This window comes from Martes martes (assembly GCF_963455335.1).
Source record: "Martes martes genome assembly, chromosome: 8".
NCBI lineage: Eukaryota > Metazoa > Chordata > Mammalia > Carnivora > Mustelidae > Martes > Martes martes.
In genome coordinates, this window is record NC_137895.1 from 91,732,602 (window position 1) to 91,749,809 (window position 17,208).

Here is a 17,208-nt window from a genome sequence, read left to right on the forward strand (position 1 = left end):
AATGGATCCTACAGGGCCAAAATCAAGATACCAGCAGAGCTGAGTTCTTTCCGGAGGCTCTAGGAGAGAATGCATTTCCTTCTCTTTTCCAGTTTCTAGAGGCTATCTGCATTCCTTGGCTTGGGGCCTCTTCCTTCATCTTCAAAGTCAGCAGCATAACATCAAATTTCCCTGACAGTCATGCCTCCCTTTTATAAGGACCCTTGGCATTTCACTGGGCCAACCCAGATAATGCAGGAAAATTTCCCCATCTCAAGATCCTTAACTTAATCGCATCTACAAAGTTCCTTTTGCCATGTAGGTAACATCACCACAGGTTCATGGATTAGGGTATGGACATCTTTAGGAGCCATTAATCTACTACAACAGCCATAAACCTCTGCCCTGGAACCTATCCTGGTTATCTTAACTCAAGCACTCCATCCACCCTGAAACCTTGTCAGACCCTGTCCCCTGCATAAACTGAGAACCAGTCCTCCATTTGTGCCTGCTTCAGAGAGGTCAATGAATCTATTTACCTGCCTGCCCCTCCATTAGGGCTGTGAGACCTTTGGGGCAGATTCTGATGTTATTCATCTTTGTGTCTTCAACACCAAAAACACTGATGGCTTCGTTAATTAACTGATTCATTCAAAAAATATTTATTGAAGGCCCAGTATGCTCAAGGTACTGAGAATATAGTGCTAAACAAACATAGGCATGACCTCTGCCCTCAAAGATCTTGCGGTCTATCTAGAAAGAGAGGCAAACTATCCATAACCATAAAAGGAGGCCAATGAGAGGGTAAGTGCAATGGAGAGCACGGAAGGAGAATCTATCTGCTCTTATCTGGAGGTGTCAGAGAGGGCTTCCAAGAATGTCCTGGTGGATGTCCCAGCTGAGAAGGAATTAGCCATAAGGGGAATCTGGGGGAGCAGGTGGCAGCCCCCATGACCACAACTAAGGCAGCACCACTACCTCCATGAGCCCCCCCCACACCATAGGGTCCAGCCCAGTGAGCAGGAGCCCACAAGGCAGCCACACACAAGGGATGCATTAGAAATGAACGCTTCAGGGGTGCCCAGCTGGCCGGGTTAGTGGAGCATGCAACGAAGAGATGGAAGGCAGGAAGGAAGGAAAGGGAGAAATGAGTGCCCCTGGGAAAACTTTGAGGGCCATAGGTATCTTCATTATCTTGACTGTGATGATGGTTTCAAATACATATGTCAGAGCTTAATTTAACACTTGCACTTTACTGTACATCAGCTATACCTCAATAGGGCTGTTAAAAATAGTAACGAACTGGGGCACCTGGGTGGCTCAGTTGGTTAAGCATCTGCCTTCTGCTCAGGTCATGATCCTGGGGTCCTGGGATCAAGTCCTGCATTGGGCTCCCTGCTCAGTGGGGAGCCTGTATCTCCCTGCTGCTCCCCCTGCTTGTGCTCTCTCTCTGACAAATAAATAATTAAAATCTTTTAAAAAGTAAAAGTAAATCATTATTAAAAAATAAATTAATTAAGGGGCACCTGGGTGGCTCAGTGGGTTAAGCCTCTGCCTTCAGCTTGGGTCATGGTCTCAGGGTCCTGGTATCGGGCTCTCTGCTCAGCAAGGAGCCTGCTCCCCCCCCTCTCTGTCTGTCTCTCTGACTACTTGTGATCTCAATCTCTCTCTCTCTGTCAAATAAATTAAAATCTTAAATAAATAAATAAATAAATAAAACTTTAAAAAATAGGGGCGCCTGGGTGGCTCAGATGCTTAAGCATCTGCCTTTGGCTCAAGTCATGATCCCAGCGTCCTGGGATCGAGTCCCGCATTAGGCTCCTTCCTCAGCAGGGACCCTGCTTCCCCCTCTACCTCTGCTGCTGTTCCCCCTGCCTGTGCTCTTCTCTCTTTTCTCTCCCTGTCAAATAAATAAGTAAAATCTAAAATAAATAAATAAATAAATAAATAAATAAATAAAATTTGAAAAAAATCATTACCTAGTAGAGTTTATCCCAGAAATGCAAGAATGACTCAGTAACAGAAAATCTAAAAATGTAATTTATCACATTAATAGACTCAATGAGAAAATCATAGGATTATCAAGGAGAGACCCCCTCCAACCCCTCAAAAAACTTTTGGTAAAGTTCAATGTTATTTATTATAATTCTCTCTCTCTCTCTCTCTCTTTTTTTTTTTCAAGAGGGAGAGAGAAAGGGTGTGTGTGCTCCCATGCACAAGCCATAGAGCAGGCAGGGGTGGGGGGTGCAGAGGGAGAGGAAGAGAGAATCTGAAGCAGTCTCCTTGCCCACTGCCAAGCCCAATGCCAGGCTTGATCTCAAGACACCTAGGTCATGCATGACCTGAGCCAAAATCAAGAATTGAATGCTTAACCAACTGAACAACTGAGGTGCCCCTGACCTTTCGATTTTTTTTTTTTTAATTCATTTGTTAGAGAGAGAGAGCGAGCGAGCACAGGCAGACAGAGTGGTAGGCAGAGGCAGAGGGAGAAGCAGGCTCCCCGCGGATCAAGGAGCCCGATGTGGGACTCGATCCCAGGACGCTGAGATCATGACCTGAGCCGAAGGCAGCCGCTCAACCAACTGAGCCACCCAAGCGTCCCGACCTTTCGATTTCTTAACCACCTTGTCCTGCATGATCTTTCCTCACTCCACCAATCTTAACTTAAACCTTGACATCACCAAAAGACTTTCATCTTAAAAACCTCAAACCCTGGGGCACCTGGGTGGCTCAGTCTGTTAAGTGTTTGGGTCAAGGCAATCCTCATCTTCAACAATCACGGGAAGCCATGGCTCTCCAAGTTCTACCAGACAGACTATAGTGAAGACACAGAACAGCAAATCATTAAGGAGATGTTTCATTTGGTATCTAAGAAAGGTGAAAAATGTCCTAGAAGGAGGATTGTTAACTGGAGGATCTGACAAATTGATTTATAGACATTATGCAACATATATATATATATAATATATTTTAAGATTTTTAAAATTTAATTTCAACTAATTAACATATAGTATATTATTAGTTTCAAAGGTAGAGGTCGGTGATTCATGAGTCTTATACCACCCAGTGTTCATTATATCACATGCCCTCCTTAATGTCCATTACCCAGTGACCCATCCCTTCCCCCTCCCCTCCAGCGATGGCGTAGGGCTCTCTGCTCAGCAGGGAGCCTACTTCCCCCTCTCTCTCTGCCTGCCTCTCTGCCTACTTGTGATCTCTTTCTCTGTCAAATAAATAAATAAAATCTTTAAAAAAAAAAGTCTCTCATGGGGGGAGGCGCCTGGGTGGCTCAGTGGGTTAAGCCTCTGCCTTCTGCTCAAGTCATGGTCTCAGGGTCTTGGGATCGAGTCCTGCATCGGGCTCTCTGCTCAGCGGGGAGCCTGCTTCCTCCTCTCTCTCTGCCTGCCTGCCTCCCTGCCTACTTGTGGTCTCTCTCTCTCTCTGTCAAATAAGTAAATAAAATCTTTTTTTTTTTTTTTAAAGAGTCTCTCATGGTTTTTCTCCCTCTCTGGTTTTTTCTTGTTTTATTTTTTTCTCTCTTCCCCTATCATCCTCTGTTTTGTTTCTTAAATTCCACATATCAGTGAGTTCATATGAGAATTGTCTTTCTCTGACTGACATATTTCACTTAGCAAAATACCCTCTAGTTCCATCCATATCATTGCAAATGGCCAGATTTCATTTTTTGATGGCTGAGTAATATTCCATTGTATATAACTACCACATCTTCTTTATCCTTTCATCTGTCGATGGACATCTGGGCTCTTTCCATAGTTTGGCTATTGTGGACATTGCTGCTATAAACATTGGGGTGCAGGTGCCCTTTTGGATCTTTGGGGTAAGTACCCAGTAGTGCAATTGCTGGGTCATAGGGTAGCTCTATTTTAAACTTTTTGAGGAACCTCTATACTGTTTTCCAGAGTGGCTGAACCAGCTTGCATTCCTATCAACAGTGTAGGAGGGCTCCCCTTTCTCTGCATCCTCACCAACATCTGTTGTTTCCTGACTTGTTAATTTTAGCCATTCTGACTGGTGTGAGGTGGTATCTCATTGTGGTTTTGGTTTGTATTTCCTTGATGCCAAATGATATGGAACACTTTTTCATGTGTCTTATGGCCATGTGGCTGTCTTCTTTGGAGAAATGTCTATTCATGTCTTCTATCCATTTCTTGATTGTATTATTTGTTCTTTGGGTGTTGAGTTTGCTAAGTTCTTTACAGATCTTGGATACTAGCCCTTTATCTGATATGCCATTTGCAAATATCTTCTCCCATTCTATCTATTGTCTTTTGGTTTTTGGCTGTTTCCTTTGCTGTGCAAAAGTGTTTTTATCTTGATGAAGTCCCAGTAGTTAGTTCATTTTTGGCTTTGTTTCTCTTGCTTTTGGAGATGTGTCTAGGAAGAAGTTACTGTGGCCGAGGTAAAAGAATTTGCTGCCTGTGTTCTCTTCAAGGATTTTGATGGATTCCTGTCTCACATTTATGTCTTTCATCCATTTTGAGTCTATTTTTGTGTATGGTATAAGGAAATGATCCAGTTTTGTTCTTCTGCATGTGGCTGTCCCATTTTCCCAACACCATTTGTTGAAGACTGTCTTTTTTCCATTGGATATTCTTTCCTGCTTTGTCAAAGATTAGTTAACCATAGAGTTGAGGGTCCATTTCTGGGCTCTCTATTCTGTTCCATTGATCTGTATGTCTGTTTTGTGGCAGTACCATGGTGTCTTGATGAGTATAGCTTTGTAATAGAACTTGGAATCTGGGATTGTGATACCACCAGCTTTGGTTTTCTTTCTGTAACATTTCCTTGGCTATGCATTGTCTTTTCTGGTTCCATATAAATTTTAGGATTATTTGTTCCAACTCTGAAAAAAGCTGATGGTATTTTGATAGGGATTGCATTAAATGTGTGGATTGCATAGACATTTTCACAATATTTGTTCTTCCAATCCATGAACATCAAACATTTTTCCACTTCTTTGTGTCTTCCTCAATTTCTTTCGTGAGTATTCTATGGTTTTCTGAGTACAGATCCATTGCCTCTTTGGTTAGGTTTATTCCTAGGTATCTTATGGTTTTGGGTGTGATTGTAAACGAAAGTGACTCCTTAATTTCTCTTTCTTCTGTCTCATTATTTGTGTATAAAAATGCAACTGATTTCTGTGTATTGATTTTATATCCTGCCTATGCTGAATTCCTATATGAGTTCTAGCAATTTTGGGGTGGAGTGTTTTGGGTTTTCTTTTTTTTTTTTTTAAAGATTTTATTTATTTATTTGACAGAGATCACAAACAGGCAGAGGCAGGCAGGGAGAGGAGGAAGCAGGCTCCTTGCTGAGCAGAGAGCCCGATGCGGGGCTCCATCCCAGGACCCTGAGATCATGACCCGAGCTGAAGGCAGAGGCTTAACCCACTGAGCCACCCAGGCGCCCCTGTTTTGGGTTTTCTACATAGAGTATCATGTCATCTGCAAAAAGTGAGAATTTAACTTCTTTTTTGCTGATTCAGATGTCTTTTATTTCTTTTTGTTGTCTGATTACTGAGGTTAGGACTTCTAGTACTATGTTGAACAGCAGTGGTAATAGTGGACATCCCTGCAATGTTCCTGACCTTAGAGGAAAAGCTCTCCATTTTTCTCCATTGAGAATGGCATTTCCTGTGAGCTTTTCCTATATGGCTTTGATTATATTGAGGTATGTTCCCTCTATCCCTATACTGTGAAGAGTTTTGCTGTAGGAACTCCTGGGTGCCTCAGTCGGTTTAGCAGCTGCCTTCAGCTTAGGTCACGATCCCAGAGTCCTGGGATCAAGCCCCCCATGGGGCGGGGGGAGGTCCTTGCTCAGCAGGGAGCCTGCTTCTCCCTCTACCTGCTTCTCCCTCTGCCTGCCAATACCCCGGCTTGTGCTCTCTCACTCTCTCTCTGTCTCTATGACAAATAAGTAAATAAAATCTTAAAGAAAAGAAAGAAAGAAAGGGTGCTGTACTGTATCAAATGTTTTTTCTGCATCTACTGAGAGGATCATATGGTTCTTGTCCTTCCTTTTACTTACGCAGTGTATCACTTTGATTGATTTGCAGATGTTGAACCACCCTTACAGCCCAGGAATAAATCCCACTTCATGGTGCTGAATAATCCTTTTAATGTACTGTTGGATCCTACTGGCTAGTATTTTGGTGAGAATTTTTGCATCCATGTTCATCAGGGATGTTGGTCAGTAATTCACCTTTTTGGTGGGGTCTTTGTCTGGTTTGGGGATCAAAGTAATGCTGACCTTAAAGAAAGAATTTTGAAGTTTTTCTTCCATTTCTATTTTTTGAAACAGTGTCAGAAGAGTAGGTATTAATTCTTCTTAATGTTTGGTAGAATTCCCCTTGGAAGCCATCCAGCCTTGGGCTCTTGTTTGTTGGGAGATTTTTTTTTTTTTTCTTCTTCAAGATTTTGTTTTTTTATTGGCCAGAGAGAGAGAGCACAAGCAGGAGGAATGGCAGGCAGAGGGAGAAGCAGGGTCCCCGCTGAGCAAGGAGCCAGATGAAGGACTTTGCCAGGATCAAGATCCCATGATGGTATCATGTCCTGAGCTGAAGGCAGCCGCTTAACCAACTGAGTCACCCAGGCATCCCTGTTGATAGATTTTTGGTTATGGCTTCAATTTCCTCGTTTATGGGTCTGTTCAAGTTTTCTATTTCTTCCTGGTTGAGTTTTGTTAGTTTGTCTGTCTCTAGGAATGCATCCATTTCTTTCAGATTGCCTAATCTGTTTGCAAATAGTGGCTCATAATACGTTCTTACAATTGTTTTTATTTCTTCGGTGTTGGTTGTGATCTCTTTCATTCATGATTTTATTTATTTGGGTCCTTTCTCTTTTCTTTTTGATAAGTCTGACCAGGGGTTCATCAATCTTACTAATTCTCTCAAAGAACCAGCTCCTAGTTTAGTGATCTGTTCTACTGTCCTTTTGGTTTCTGTTTCATCGATTTCTGCTCTAATATTTATTATTTCTCTTCTCCTGATGGGTTTAGGCTTGATGGGCTGTTCTTCCTCCAACTCCTTTATGTGTAAGGTTAGGTTGTTTATTTGAAACCTTTCTTATTTCTTGAGGAAGGCTTGTAGTGCTATATAAAAAAATGCCTTTGCTGCATCCCAAGGATTTTGAACAGTTGTATTTTCATTTTCATGAATTTTTAAAATTCTTCTTTAATTTCCTGGCTGACTCATTTATTCGTTAGCAGGATGCTCTTTAGCCTCCATGCAACATGATATTTTGTCTTCTGTGCAGATTCTTCAGAAAGTAAACTTGGTATTTTAGATCTAATTCAAAGTTTTTTTAACTTTATTTATTTATTTGAGAGAGAGTAAGAGAGAGAGAGCAAGCATGAGCAATGGGGAGGGACAGAGGGAGAGGGAGAGGCAGACTTCCCACTGAGCAGAGAGCCTGATGCGGGGCTCCATCCCAGGACCCCGAGATCATGACCTGAGCCAAAGGCAGATGCTTAACCAAATGAGCCACCCAGGCGCCCCTGTCACATATACATAATATGTGTTGCATGAAAACATGATCTTTTTCTCTTAGTTTAAATAAACTCCAAGGTACCTGGACTTCTAAAAAAAAAAAATCAGGGCACCTGGTGGCTCAGTCAGTTAAGCATGTGGCACTAGGTTTCAGCTACGGTCACGATCTCAGGGTGGTGGGATCAAGCCCTGAGTCAGGCTCTGCACTCAGCAGGAGTCTGCTTAAAATTCTCTCTCCTTCCCCCTCTGCCTCTCCCTCAGCAAGCACTCTTTTTTCTCTCTTAAATAAATAAATAAAATCTTTAAAAGAAATTAAAACAAATTTAAAAAATAAAAAAATCATGGTTCCCAAAGGCACAGAAATGAAAGAATTAGAATACCTCAGTTACTCATTTGTCTTATCCCGCATTACACATTAGTCTCAAAATAACTAGTAATATTACCTCCACCAATTACAGAAACAGATACTTTTTTTTTTTTGCAAGTGCTATACTCATTCTCTTGCCATTTTCTTATGGTTATAATATCTACCTTTTCAGATCATACAACCATTACATAATATACTTTCTCTTTTAACCTTCATTTAGTCTCAGTTCTATAAGTAACTAATATTACAGTGTTTACTTAGAGTCCTTATGTTGATGTCTCTCCAGACAGTTGGTTGTCTGAATTGCATTCTCCAGTGGATTTCCTAGGAAGGGCTCATGGGGACAATATTCTCTGAGTTCCTGCATATTGATATCAGTTTGACTCTGTCCATTATAGTTGAAGGTTAGTTTGCTTTGGCTTACATGTCCTTTTCTTAAATATTTAAAATACATTAACTTCACTTTCTTCCTGCAAAAGCATTGTTTTCAGACAAGTCTGAAAAGTAATTTGTCCCTTATGAGTCTATGCTTTTTTTTTCTTTTTTTTTTAAAGATTCTATTTATTTAGGACTGCCTGGGTGGCCCAGTGGGTTAAAAGCCTCTGCCTTCGGCTCAGGTCATGATCCCAGGGTCCTGGGATCGAAGCCCGCATCGGGCTCTCTGCTCAGCAGGGAGCCTGATTCCCTTCCTCTCTCTCTCTGCCTGCCTCTCTGTCTACTTGTCATCTCTGTCTGTCAAATAAATAAAATCTTTTTAAAAAAAGATTTTATTTATTTATTGGTCATTGAGAGAGAGCACAAGCAGGGAGAGCAGACAGAGCAGGCCAGAGGGAGAAGCAGACTCCCCACTAAGCAAGGAGCCCAGTGTGGATGGGGCGCCTGGGTGGCTCAGTCGGTTGGGTGTCTGCCTTTGGCTTGGGTCATGATCCAAGGGTCCTGGGATGGAGTCCTGCATCAGGCTTCTTGCTCTGCTGGGAGCCTGCTTCTCCCTCTGCCTGCTTGGGCTCCTTCTCTCTTGCTCTCTCTAACAAATAAATAAATAAAATCTTAAAAAAAAAAAAAAGGAGCCTAGTGTGGGACTCGATCCCCGAACCCTGAGATCATGACCTGAACCGAAATCAGTCAGTTGCTTAACTGACTGAGCCACCCAGGTGTCCAAAGTCTATGCTCTTTTTGTCTGGTTAAAGGGTTTTTTTCTCTTAAAGCCTGGGGGTGCCTGGGTGGCTGTCAATTAAGCAACTGACTGATTTTGGCTCAAGTCATGATCTCAGGGTCCTGAGATCCAGCCATATGTTGGGCTCTGTGCTAGGTGTGGAGCCTACTTAAGATTCTCTCTCTCCCTCTGCCCCCGCCACCTGCACCTGCTCTCTCTAATAAGTTTATTAGAATATGCCTTGGTCTTGGTCATCATAGGTAAATATTTTAAGTACCTTCTATGTTCTTTTTTTTTTCTTGTCAAACAATTTACTTGAGGCAACAACTGAAGTATAATTTTTTTTTTAGAGAGAGCACGCAAGCATCATAGTGGGAGTGGGGGCAGAGGGAAAGGGAGAGAGACACTTTTTTTCTTTTTAAAGATTTTATTTATTTGACAGAGAGCGAGAGAGAGAGAGCACAAGCAAGGGGAGTGGCAGGCAGAGGGAGAGAGAGAAGCAGGCTCCCACTGAGTGAGGAGCCCTATGTGGGGTTCATTCCCAGGACCCAGGATCATGACCTGAGCCGAAGGCAGACGCATAACCGACTGAGCCACCCAGGCACCCAGGGAGACAGGATCTTTTTTTTTTCCAGAATCTTTTTTTTTTTTTTTAGGGGGAGAGAATCTTAAGCAGGCTCCGCATGCAGCATGGAGCCCCACAGAGAGCTCAGTCTCATGACTCTGAGATCATGACCTGAGATGAAAATCAAAAGTCCAACACTTAACCGACTGAGCCACCCAGGTGCCCCCAACTGAAGTGTAATTTAATTCAACAGGAAATATCACACTTAAAGGGAAAAGAGATGGGGAGAACCCTTAAATTACAGCCAAACATTTTTTCCAAGCCACAGCACTGACATTTTCAAATTGACAAAATAGGTTTGTTTCCATAAAAGAAAATCATGAGTCCAAAGTTTGCCTTTGAAACAGCTTTCCACTTGGTCTCCATTTCTCAAGGCTCAGGGAATGATACTTGTGGCCTTCCTCAGGGCCACATAGTCAGTGGTGACATTGAATGGCAGCCTGTGAGTACAGGAAAACTCTTCAGTGGTGCTGAACTACAGCTTGCGCTGGGGTCTGTGTAGTTGGCAAGAAGGCCTAAAACATCAGGAGACTTCTAGGCTGGTTTAAAGGATGGAGGAGCATCAGTACTGGAGTTGCCATGGCCACGCCCTTTGAGAAGGGAGAATTTGTTTCAAGTTCTTCCAGGTTCTGTTCTTCTTGCCAGCTACTGCGCCACCATGGCCAGAGTGCACAAAGTTTGGGTCCTTAAATGGCAATGGCTTGGCAGTATTTTCCATAGGTCTTGTGCTGAAATCAGAGGGCACCATTTTATTCTCACTCATGGCTTCCATGCTGATACCCTGCCTAAAGCTGGTGGTGGACACTTTTTTCTTTTCCCTGGCACTATAACCCCTAGCACTCCTGCCCTTGTGGGAATGACTGGCTGACCTCTTCTTGCTGTTCTGGGCTATTCTGGGGTGGAAGCAGTGGCCACAATTGGAATTTGAGCCACCATTCCTACCGTCCTTGTATTCCTTTAATATGTAGTTTTGACATTTTTAATTTCAGGAAGATCTTTTTTTTTTAAAGGCAGAAGAATATTCTTTTTTTTTTAAATAAAGATTTTATTTATTTTTTGACAGAGAGAGAGAGATCACAAGTAGGCAGAGAGGCAGGCAGAGAGAGAGGGGGAAGCAGGCTCCCGGCTGAGCAGAGAGCACCATGCGGGGCTTGATCCCATGACCCTGAGATCATGACCTGAGCAGAAGGCAGAGGCTTAACCCACTGAGCCACCCAGGCGCCCCTCAGGAAAATCTTCTTGAGTAATTTTTTTGTTTGTTTCTTTGTTGTTTGTTTTTTTTTTTTCTGTCCCTTTGCTTTGTTTTTTTTTTTTTTAAAGATTTTATTTATTTATTTGGCAGACAGAGATCACAAGTAGGCAGAGAGGCAGGCATAGAGAGAGAGGAAGGGAAGCAGGCTCCCTGCTGAGCAGAGAGCCCCATGCGAGGCTCGATCCCAGGACCCTGGGATCATGACCTGAGCCGAAAGCAGAGGCTTTAACCCACTGAGCCACCCAGGCGCCCCTGCTTTAGTTTTTTTTATCAGAGATTTCTATTAACCTGTTAGTGGAGGCCTTGAAAATGCTCAAAGTTGCCTAAGGGAAGAAAAAATGTGAGCCAAGGATTGATTTTATTTATTTATTTATTTATTTATTTATTTATTTATTTTTTCAGTGTTCCAAGGTTCATTGTTTATGCACCACACCCAGTGCTCCATGCAATACGTGCCCTCCTTAGTCCCCACCACCAGGCTCACCTATCCCTTCCCCCTCCCCTCCAAAACCCTCAGTTTGTTTCTCAGAGTCCACAGTCTCCCATGTCTTGTCCCTCCCTCTGATTCCCCCGCTGATTCACTTTTTCTTTCCTTCTCCTAATGTCCTCCATGTTATTCGAGCCAAGGATTTTATGTCTTCCTTGTCTGTCTTTACTATTTGTCACTTTCTATTGAAACCTCTTATTTCATTTGTTTTTACTTTAAAAAATTTCCCTTTAATTATTATTTTACTTTTTAAAGATTTTTTAAAATTTTAATTATTTTAAAAGGATTTCATTTACTTATTTTGAGAGAGAGAGAGCGAGAGCAGGGGGAGAAGAGGGGCAGGGAGAAGAATGGGGAAAGAATCCCAAGTAGACTCCACACTGAGCAGCCTGGGGCTTGATCTCACGACCCTGAGATCATGACCTGAGTTGAAACCAAACATCAGACCCTCAACCAACTGAGTCACCAAGGTGCCCCTAATTTAATTTTTTAAAAAGATTTTATTTATTTGAGAGAGAGAAAGAGAGATGGAGAGAGCACCAGAGGGGCAGAAGGATAGGGACGAGCAGACTCCCCACTGAGCGGGGTACCCATCCTGGAGCTTGATCCCAGGACCCCGAGACCATGACCTGAGTCAAAGTTAGATGCTCAACCAACGGAGTCACCCAGGTGCCTCTTTTTAATTTAATTTTCAGAAATTTTACATCCAGTGTGGGGCTCCCGCTGGATCGCACCCCAGGTTCCAGGATCACACACTCTACAGAGAGAGCAAGCCAGGGGTCTCAAATCTTGTCATTTTTTGTTTAAAGCTTTTATTTATTTATTTATTTGAGAGAGAGAGAGAGAGAGAGCAAAGACAGTGACAGAGGTACCGAGAAAGAGCAGGAGCAGAGAGGAGATGGAGAGGCAGACTCCCTGTTTAGCAGTGAGCCCTAGGTAGGGCTTGATCCCAGGAACTTGGGACCATGATCTGAGCCAAAGGCAGATACTTAACAGACTGAGCCACCCAGGTGCCCCATTACTTTTTATGTGCCCATGCTCTTTTTATGGGCAAATAATATTCAATTGTCTGGATATATAAAATTTTGTTTATCTATTTTTCAGTTGATGGACATTTGGGTTGTTTCCATTGTAGGGGAGGCCAACTTTACCTCTACCCATCTTAGGTTCTCAGCTGGAGCTCTTTAACAAGAAAGATAGATTAACAAGATAAAACAGACAAGTTTTTAACACAGGCAGCACTCATTAGAGAGGAGAAACCTCAATGAAGAGTAATTCAAAGTGGTGGCTTAGAACCTGGCTAATATAGCATCTTCAACAAAGAGCAAGAAATTTATGGGAAAATGACAGGAGAGGACAAAGGAAAAGGGTTTTTGGGTTCTAAGGGCAGCAAATGGTGGGAAGGTAAACATATGGGAGGACACTAATGGAGTGAGGATTGTTTGCTGAGTTCTCTGGTGCCATTTCTGGGCTGATAAGAGTCTAGAGCATCTCCAGTAAAGAATTTATATTCTGCCTTTAGGCAGAAAAGAAGGGGAGAGAGAAAGCTTTTTATGTGTTTGCTGCTTCTTAATTGCCTTTAGTTCAGAATGACTTCATGTCAAAGAGGTATATTTTGGGGTGCCATTTTGGTTTCCTTCACTGTCTTTTGGCTATTATGAATAATGCTGCTATAAACATTCATGCACAAGTTTTTGTGGAGAGCCATGTTTTCATTTCTCTTGGGTATATAATCAGGAATGGAATTGCTGAGTCATTTTATTTAATCTTTTTTTCGATTAATGGACATAGTCTTCAGGATGTGCTAAATGGTAGACCCACCTGTAATCTGTTATTCAATCCTGGACAACACACATTGACAAGTAGGCCATGCACAGCAAAGAGAGGCCAGTGCAATAGAGAAGGGATTGTTAATCAAGTCACCTGAAGAATAAGGGGAGGATGTGCAGACATCTAGCTGGAGAAAGGAAAACTAAAGGGGAAAGGAGGGACATATTCGAAGATCTAAAGGGTTGTTATATAAATGGGTGATCAACCAGAGGGTAGAACTAAGTGTACTAGGTAGAAGTTTCAGAGAAATATAATGGGTCTGAAGATTTTCCTCCCTCCCTTCCTTCCTTCCTTCCTTCCTCTCTCCTTCCTTCCTTCTTTCCTTTCCAATTATTTTATGTTTTGATTACATAAAACATGAATAAAACATAAAAAGTACAAAAAATGTACAATGGCATCTTGCATTCAGTTCCCCTTCACATAGGCAGTTTCTTACATATCTTTTGAGATATATAAACAGATTTTTAAATTTTTTTAAGGATTTTATTTTTAAGTAATCTCTATACTCAATGTGGGGCTGGAACTCACATCCCCAAGCTCAAGGCTCAGGCTCTTCCATCTGATCCAGCCAAGCACCCCAGATTTTCTAATTTTACAAGAAGAAATTTAGTATGCTTTAGAAGAGAGTAAAAACATTTCTAACTTAAAAAATTTGGGGGGGGCTCCTTGATGGCTCAGTGGGTTGGGCCTCTGCCTTCGGCTCGGGTCATGATCTCAGGGTCCTGGGATCGAGCCCCACATCGGGCTCTCTGCTTGGCGGGGAGCCTGCTTCCCCCTCTCTCTCTGCCTCTCTGCCTACTTGTGATCTCTCTCCGTCAAATAAATAAATAAAATCTTTAAAAAAATTTTTTTTATCTTACTGTGCCCCAATCCTATGATGACTGTCTCAGGCATTTGCTATCCTGGAGGTATTAAGGAGATATACACAAATGATCATCTATGAATCTTATGGGGTATTTTTCTCTTGCAATTTATTTGTTGAAGCCACTAAATTATTATCCTATAGACTTTTCCATTTCTAGATTTTGCTGATAGAATTTTCTGCATTCTGGATTTTGCTGTGTGGTGTCTTTCCTTTGTTTTATGAATTTCTTGCAATTGGTGTTGGATTGAGAGGAAAAGATTCAGATTTGATTATTTTAGTAAGCCTACCTCATAGATGGTGATGAGTTTCTTACATCAGGAGCTATATAATATCTGGTTATCTCTTTTTGTGATGTTAGCAACTATTATTGCCCAAAATTCTGGTATTCTCATTGTATCATTCCTTCTTCATGTATTGGCTGCCATACTTTTTTTTTTTTTTAAGATTCATTTAATCTTAAATGAGTGAGGAGGGGAGGGCCAGAAGGAGAGAATCGTCAAGCAGACTTCCTGCAGACCACAGAGCCTGACTCAGGGCTCAGTCTCGCAATCCATGAGATCATGACCTGAGCCAAAACTAAGAGTCGGACACTTAATTGACTGAGCCACCCAGGCACCCCAGCTGACATACTTTTATAATGAAGAACTTCCCCTCAAAGTAGTAGTTGGCAAGGCAAGATAAATTTTTGTTACTTTATCCAGAGTTTTCAGAATAGTGGGTTGGTTCCCTATCATCTTACAATGACTAGTATTTTTTTTAAAGTAACATTATGAATTCATGGATTTAAATCTATTTAAGGTGTTCCATTGTGATTATTATTCCTGTTAAATTGGGATAGTTACACTGGGAGCCTCTTCAGTTTGGCTCTTGAGTTCTTTTGATAACACCTTATTAGTCGGGTGCCTGGGTGGCTCAGTGGGTTAAGGCTCTGCCTTTGGCTCAGGTCATGATCTCAGTGTCCTGGAATCGAGTCCCGCATTGGGCTCTCTGTTTGGCAGGGAGCCTGCTTCCTCCCCTCTCTCTCTGCCTGCCTCTCTGCCTGCTTGTGATTTCTCTCTGTCAAATAAATAAATAAAATCTTAAACAACAACAACAACAACAACACCTTAGTAGTCCTCGGTAGTTTCTCCCATTCTCTCTTCAACCCACTATAAATTAAGTGTAATCCCCACCATGTGAGACAATTTGTCTTGTTAAGGTCATCAAACACCTCCTTATGTGATCAAATCCCTGCTCAACTCTCAATCTTCATCTTTTTTGCCCTCCCAGCAGTATTTGTGCCTGCTTATTAGGTCTTCCTTGCTTACCTTCTGAGACCCTCTTCTTTTCTGGTTTTCCTTCTACTTCACTGAACACGGGCTCTCTGTCCTCTTTGCTGGATCTTCCCCTCTTCCTAAGATCAAACTCTAAGACCAAGAACCAAACTCTAGAACCTTTCATCGTTTACAGGTTAAAAAGAAGATAAAGCAAAGGAAGAGCAAACTAAGCCAAAAGCTAGCAGAAGTAAGGAAATAATAAGTACTAGAGCAGAGCTAGAGAATAGAAAAATAATAAAGAGAATAAATGAAACCTGAAGTTGGTTCTCTGAAAAGAGCAAAACTAACAAACCTTAGCTAGTCTAAGAAAAAGAGAGACACAAATAACTAAAAATCAGAAGTAAAAGTGGAGATAATACTACCAAACTTACAGAAATAAAAAAGACTGTGAGAGAATACTATGAACAATTTTACACCAACAAATTAGATTATCTACATGAAATAGGCAAATCCCTAGAAACACAGGAATTACTAAAACCAACTCAAGCAGAAATAAAAAATCTGAACAGACCTATAACAAGCAAAGATAATGAATCAGTAACCAAAACCTCCCAACAAAAATAAAGTCCAAGACCAGGTGGCTTCACTGGTGAATTATACCAAACATTTTTTTTGAGATTTTATTTATTTATTTGAGAGAGAGCGAGAGCACAAGCAGGGGGAGTGGCAGAGGGAGAGGGAGAAGCGGGAGCCAGATGTGGGGATCCATCCCAGGACCCTGGGATCATGATCAGAGCCAAAGGGAGATGCTTAAGTAATTGAACCACCCAGGAACTCCTGAGTTCTACCAAACATTTTAAGAATTAATACCAATCCTTTCAAACTTTAAAAAAAAGAAAATAAAAGAGGAGGAGGGGGAATGTGCTAACTCATTCCATGAGACCAACATTATCTTGACACAAAAATCAGAAAAAGACATCACAAGAAAAAAAAATTACAATTCAGTGTCATTCAGTTTATTTACAATACTGTAAAATCATCACCTCTATCTAGTTCCAAATAATTTTCATCACCCCATAATAAAACCCCATATTCATGAAGTAATCACTCCCTTTATTGCCCTATCTCCAGTCCCTGGCAACCATCACTTTTTCATTTTTTGTGGGTTTACCTATTCTGGATCATTTATATAAATGGAATCATACAATATGTTATCACGTATGTCTGGCTTTCTTTCACTCAATACAATGTTTTTGAGGTTTAGTCACATTGTAGGATGTAACAATTGTTTATTTTCTTTTTTTTAAAGATTTCTATTTATTTGACAGAGAGACAGAGAGTTTACAAGTAGGCAGAGAGGCAGACAGAGAGGGAGGGGGAAGCAGGCTCTCCACTCAGCAGAGAGCCTGATGCGGGGCTCGATTCCAGGACCCTGAGATCATGACCTGAGCTGAAGGCAGAGGCCCAACCCACTGAGCCACCCAGGTGCCCCCAATTGTTTATTTTCTAAGACAGGAAAAACTTTCAATATTTTGCCCTTAGATGTATATGATATTTGCTGTAGGTTTTTGGTAGATACCCTCTATCAAAAATTTTTAAAGTCTTATCCATTTCTAGTTTGCTAATAAGTTTTTTAATCATCAGTGGGTGTTGAATTTTATCAAATACTTTTTCTGCAACTATAGAGAGGATTACATGATTTTTCTCCTTTATTCTGTTAATGTGGTAAATTGTATTGTTTGGCTTTCCAATGTTAAACCACACTGGAATTACTGAAATAAAGTCAAGCTGATTATAATGTTTCTTAATGTCTTTTAACATATTGATAGATCCTATTTACTATTATGTGTGGGATTTTCACATCAAAGTTTATGAGAGAGGGCTCTG

At 41.5% G+C, this 17,208-nt stretch overlaps 1 pseudogene across 1 annotated transcript; it reads right to left on the reverse strand.

Moving 5' to 3' along the window:
- Positions 1-10,007: 10,007 nt before the first annotated feature.
- On the reverse strand, positions 10,008-10,567 carry LOC308347428 (INO80 complex subunit C-like; annotated as a pseudogene). Its single transcript has one exon. The product of its transcript is annotated as an INO80 complex subunit C-like (transcript).
- Between the last annotated feature and the right edge of the window lie 6,641 nt (positions 10,568-17,208).